This window comes from Vulpes lagopus, chromosome 10 (assembly GCF_018345385.1).
Source record: "Vulpes lagopus strain Blue_001 chromosome 10, ASM1834538v1, whole genome shotgun sequence".
Taxonomy (NCBI): domain Eukaryota; kingdom Metazoa; phylum Chordata; class Mammalia; order Carnivora; family Canidae; genus Vulpes; species Vulpes lagopus.
In genome coordinates this window covers 67,513,871-67,520,462 of record NC_054833.1, presented here as the reverse complement: position 1 = coordinate 67,520,462, position 6,592 = coordinate 67,513,871, and the positions used below count along the sequence as shown (strand labels likewise).

General features: G+C 38.6%; 1 pseudogene; it reads left to right on the top strand.

Annotated features, from left to right (window-relative positions):
• Positions 1 to 2,749: 2,749 nt before the first annotated feature.
• Positions 2,750 to 3,463, top strand: LOC121500916 (annotated as a pseudogene).
• The last annotated feature ends 3,129 nt before the right edge of the window (positions 3,464 to 6,592 follow it).

The window sequence follows — 6,592 nt, the reverse complement described above, 5'->3', positions numbered from 1 at the left end:
ACTTTCTTTTGGAAGAAGATGCCATCTAGAACTTAGCTGGAGAGGAGCAGTCAGTGCCTGGCTTCAAAGCTTCAAAGGTCAGGCTGACTCTTTTCTTGGGGGTTAATGCGGCTGGTGACTTTAACTTGAGTGCAATGCTTTATTACCATTTTGAAAATCTTAGGGTTCTTAAAAAACTATGCTAAATGTACTCTGTCTATGCTCTATCAGTGGAAAAACACAAACAACTGTGTGACAGCACATCTATTTCCACCATGGTTTACTGAATATTTAAAGTCCACTGGTGAGACCTACTGCTTAATAAAAGATTTCTTTCAAAAGGACAGTGCACCTGGTCACCCAAGAGCTCTGATGGAGATGTACAGTGAGATTAATGCTGTTTTCAGGCCTGCTAACGTAACATCCATTCTGCAATCCATGGATCAAAGACTAATTTTTAACTGACTAATTTTTAACTTCCAAGCCTTCTTATTTAAGAAAATATGTTTCATAAAACTATAGCTGCCATAGATAGTGATTGCTCTGAAGGATGTGGGCAAAGTAAATTAAAGACCTTCTGGAAAGGATTCACCATTCTAGATGCCATTAAAGATATTTGTGATTCATGGGAGAGGTCAAAATGTCAGCTGTAACAGGAGATTAGAGGAGGTTGATTCCAACCCTACAGATGACTCTGAGGGGTTCAAGACTTCAGTAGGGGAGATAACTGCAGATGGGGTGGAATTAGCAAGAGAACTAGAATTAGAGTGGAGCCTGAAGAAGCGACTGAAGCATTACAATTATGATAAAACTTCAACAAATTATGAATTATTTCTTATGCATGAGCAAAGAAAGTGGTTTCTTGAGATGGAATCTGCTCCTGGGGAAGATGCTGTGAAGATTATTGAAATGACAACAAAGGATTTAGAATGTTCCATAAACTTAGTTGATAAAGCAACACCAGAGTGTGAGAAGATTGACTCTAACTCTGAAAGAAGTTCTACTGTGGGTAAAATGCTATCTAACAGCATCTTGTGGTACAGAGAAATCATTCATAAAAGGAAGAGCCAATCAATGCAGCAAACCTTATTGTTGTTTTATTTTAGGAAATTGCCACAGCCACCCCAGCCTTCAGCAGCCATCAACATTAAGGTAAGACACTCTGTGAGTAACAAGATTATGACTTCCTGAAAGCTCAGATAATGGTTAGCATTTTTTTTTTAGCAATAAAGCATATTTAAGTTAAGATGTGCATTGTTTTAGACATAATACTATTACGCACTTAATAGATTACAGGCTAGTGCAAATGTAACATTTTTAAAAAGATTGATTTATTTATTTTAGTGGGGAGGGAGGCAGAGGGTCAGGGAAGAGAGAATCTTTTTTTTTTTTTAAGATTTTATTTATTTATTCATGAGAGAGAGAGAGAGGCAGAGACAGACAGAGGGAGAAGCAGGCTTCCCACAAGGAGCCTGATATGGGACCCGATCCCAGATCCCAGGGTCATGCCCTGAGCTGTAGGCAGATGCTCAACTGCTGAGCCACCCAGGTGTCCAGGACAGCGATGAGCCTGAACCACAGAGAGTGCCATCAGTCTTAAGCAGACACCACATTGAGCACAGAGCATGATGTCAGGCTTGATCTCATGATCCTGAGATCACAACCTGAGCTGAAACCAAGAGTTGGTTGCTTAACTGGCTGTGCCACCCAGATGGGGTGTGCCACCCAGATGCCCCCAAACATAACTTATATGCACTGGGAAACCAAAAAATTCATTTGACTTGCTTTATTACAATATGCACTTTATTTTAGTTGTCTGGAATTGATCTCACAACATCTTCAAGGCCTGCCATACTTACTACTCAGTATTGCTGTGAACCTACACCAAACCCCAACAAATAATCCAATTAAAAATGGGCAGAAGACATGAACAGTTTTCCAAGAAGACATACAGTTGGCCAACAGACACATGAGAAGATGCTCAATATCACTAATCATCAGGGAAATGCAAATCAAAATCACAATGAGATATCACCACACATTGGTCAGAATGGCTAAAATTAAAAACAGAAGACACACAAATTTTGGCAAGGATGTAGAGCAAAGGAACCTTTGTGCACTGTTGGTGGGAATGCAAGCTGGTGCAGCCACAGTGGATAAGAGTATGGAGATTCCTTGAAAAATTAAGAAAAGAATTACCATATGATCTAGTAATTCCATTACTGAGTATTTACCCAAAGGAAATGAAAACACTAATTCAAAAAGATATATGCTCCTCTATGTTTAGTGCAGCATTATTTACCATTTATCATAGCCAAGATATGGAAGCAACCCATGTCCAACAATAGATGAATGGATAAAGAAGATAGAAATGTGTATATATATATATATATATATATATATATACACATATATACACACACATTGTGTAGAGAATTGTATATATATGTGTGATAGAAATGTGTGCATATATATATATGTGCATTGTATATATATATACATATATATATACACACACACATATATATACACAATGGAATATTAGCCATAAAAAGAAGGAAATCTTGTCATTTGCAACAACATGGTTGGATCTACAGGGTATAATGCTAAGTGAAACAAGTCAGCCAAAGAAAGACAAATGCCATGTGATTTTGCATGTTTGTGGGATTTAAGGAACAAACAAAAGAAACAAATAAAAAAAACAGACTCTTAAATATAGAGAATAAACTGGTGGTTGCCAGAGAGGAGCTGGGTAAGGGATGGGTGAAACATGATGCACACTGTGTAATGTATAACACTGTTGCATACTGTACACCTGAAACTAATAGAACACTGTATGTTAATTATACCTAAATTTTTAAAATAAGTCAACAAAAATTGCTGGTGGGGGACAATGCTCGTCAAGCAGTTTCACACAATGTGATACATATCCAAGCGTTTTAGAACAAGAATTATAGCAGCCAACCTATGTTGCCCTCAGTTACATGAATAGATTCATGACGGTTGTCACTTGGTGAGAGCCAGTCCCTAAAGAAGATTCAACCAAAGCTCTTGATGAGCTTGTCCAGCTCAGTGTCTTGAAGGAATGTGTCCACTCCACCATGCCACAGCAGGGGAAGCCTTACTCCCCCCATTACTCTGCCCAACATCCCATCCTCTTCATTCTGCAGCAATGCTCCAACAGGCAGTGAGTACCACTGGGAGGAGGTGGATTATGAGGAATGGGACAGCGATGAGCCTGGACCACAGAGAGTGCCATCAGCTCAGAAGCTATCCTCAGCTCCATGCACAAAAACAGAGAGGAAGAGAAGCCTTTTGTCTGCCCGGTTCCTGGATGTAAAAAGAGATACAAGGTGAATGGTATAAAGTACCATGCTAAGGACCCTGTGGTAGGAGTTACAAGATAGCTCGGGACCCTTGGCACCACACAATCAATTTCCATCCACAGATGTCAGCTGAGATTATCAGGAAGTTGCAGCAATAACATGCGGTCCTAACTCTGCCAAGAAATCCTCACCCAGCTGTTGCTGATTTTGAAAACAGCCAGCCCCCCGCCTCTCAGAAAGCATTCAGCAACCCTTTAAAGAATGAAATGTATGCTTTAAATTTTTTTTTGAAATTTTGCAATGATTTATCTTTGCAGAGTTAATGATGTTGTACATTTGAACATGTAATCATCATATCCATTTTTCATTACTTTGATATAAGGTGCTAAACAGAAAAAGCTCTAGGCAATTTAGCATATTTCCCTAAAAACAAAATAAAATTGAGGCCATATTGCATATTGTTTAGTTGTGTTGCAGTGATATCAGTTGCGGGGAGAAGGGGCTGGAACCGAGATTTCATTTCCCCCCAAGATTGTGATGTGATTGGTTTTCAACACATCAACTCACTATGTTCAAAACCAAAGCAATACATTCATTATCAAACTTGGTACCATGCCCTACATAATGGAGTTAGTATTTGTGAGCCAAAAGACTTTAGGTAATGGAAATATAAATAAGAATGCTTAACATAATATACTAAAAATATTTTAATGCCTAACTAACATTCATAAAAGATATGTTTTCTGTGTTTATTATTATCTTGCGAATCCTTTCCCTGGTTAAAAAACTGAAAGTCTTGCCATCTGATCATCTTAGTGTTATAAATGGCTTTTTTGTACAAAATAGTCTATTTGGTTCACTCATTAATTCGACACACATTCAATGAGTGCCTTCTGGGTGCAAAGGATTCAGTTTATGCCTCATGATATTTGTGGACCAAGATACCAGTTTAGCAAAATGTTTTTCTCTGAAATCTTTTAGGAAACACTTTGAAATACTGAAGTGCAAATTTTGTGTGTGCGAAATTTACCTTTATTCTTCATCTTTAGGTAAAGTTTTAAAGCACTTTGTAGTTCTCTATTGCCAACATATTTAATGTTGTGTGTGTGTGTGTGTGTGTGTGTGTGTGTTGCCAATTCTTTCAACTGCTGCCCTAAGAAGCCCATGGCTTGCAAATAATTAAAATACCAAGCATGTTAATTTTTTTTAAAAAAATATTTTATTTACTTATTCATGAGAGACACAAAGAGAGGCAGAGACACAGGCAGAGGGAGAAGCAGGCTCCATGCAGGGAGCCTGACATGGGACTTGCCTGACACGGGACTTGATCCTGGGTCTCCAAGATCATGCTCTGGGCCAAAGGCAGGCACCAAACTGCTGAGCCACCCAGGCACCCCCAAGCACGTTTCAAAGAGAGTTTTTTGTTAAGACCTCTATTGCCTCTTCTTCATGCTCATTGTATTTTTAGACTTTTTTATTTTTTATTATTTTTTTAAATTTTTATTTTATTTTATTTATTTATGATAGGCACACAGTGAGAGAGAGAGAGAGAGAGAGAGAGAGAGAGAGAGAGGCAGAGACACAGGCAGAGGGAGAAGCAGGCTCCACGCACCGGGAGCCCGACGTGGGATTCGATCCCGGGTCTCCAGGATCGCGCCCTGGGCCAAAGGCAGGCGCTAAACCGCTGCGCTACCCAGGGATCCCTATTTTTAGACTTTTTTAAAGGTACTTTTCCCATCACATCATAGAGGGCTGTATTCTCTTTGCAAATAATCTGCTTAGCTTTAGAAATATTTTGCCATAATATGAAATTGAGCCTTACTGACAATTAACTGCTTCTTGCAGCAAGTGCCCAAAGAGTGGCTAATATGACCCATTAGAGTAATCCACGTCTAGGCCATACTCTAAAGTTTTTCTCTTCAACAATACCATCATGACTTGAGTGTTCTTTTCTCCCAGGTGCTAGTCCTTAAACATGAGAGTTTACCAGTTGTCTCATTATGCAATAAAAATTGTTTTGAGATGGCTAACTGCCTACAAAACTGGTGAAAAGTGAACTAGAATTGCCTATAAAATAACTTTCTTCCCATCTTCCCATTTGATGAAAATCTTACAGCTGGGAAGGTGTCCTTCCTCAGTTTTTCAGACAGTTTGAAAGAATGGCAATTCTGGTGGCCAGATGGGTAAGCCTCTATATTCTTAAGTTGTGAATCCCTCATAATGAGGGATTTTTAAAAAAATATTTATTTATTAATTTGAGAGAGAGAGAGAGTGAGCGCATAAACGGGAAGGGCAAAGGGAGAAGGAGAGAGAGAATCTTAGGCAGACTCCATGCTGAGTCACCACAGAGCTGACTTAGGGCTTGATCTCAAAACCCTGAGATCACAACATCAGCTGAAACCAAAAGTCAGAGGCTCAACCAACTGTGCTACCCAGGCACCACTTAATAAGATATTTTAAAGTATTTATAAAGACGTCAGGCTCCCTGCATGGAGCCTGCTTCTCCCTCTGCCTGTGTCTCTGCCTCTCTCTCTCTCTCTCTCTCCTCTCTGTCTATTCTCATGAATAAATAAATAAAATATTAAAAAATAAAGTATTTATAAAGACTACCCTCTAAAAATTTCCTCAGATCTCTGAAGAGTAGTCTTGGTTCTGAATATACAGTGTACCCTCTATGTTTGAAAGGGTGATTCAGACATGAGAAGCAACTAATTAGTGCATAAAAAGGGCCTGCTTGGCTATTTCATATCTACCTACAATTGACCAAAAAAATTTTTAGGCCAGCAATTATTATTTAGCTTTGTTCCTTCTAGTGCAAGAAACTGTAGATTAGATCAGTAGTTCAAAAGCAGAACAGTCATAAAATAATCATTGTACATGTTAAATTTCAACTATAAAGCAAATTCAATTTTTATTTACTTATTCATTGTGACACTATTACTAAACAGGGAAGGATAGGAATATTTTGCTATACCATATATAGTGAATATATTGTACTGTGTCCATGAAAACTGTGCTTTAAATGATATTTTCTTTTTTTTTTTTTTTTTTGATATTTTCATATGTTCTGTTGGGGACAGAGCACATTAAATTTGAAAGCAACAGAAGTTTGTTTTAAAACCGAAGGCAACTTAATGAATCACAATTCCTGCCAAGTAAAGGTCAGTTGGTTAAGGGGCTGACACTTGATTTTGGCTCAGGTTGTGATGTCAGGGTTATAAGACTGAGCCCAGCTCTGTGCTGGGTGTAGAGCTTGCATGGGATTCTCTCTCTCCTTCTTCCTCCAC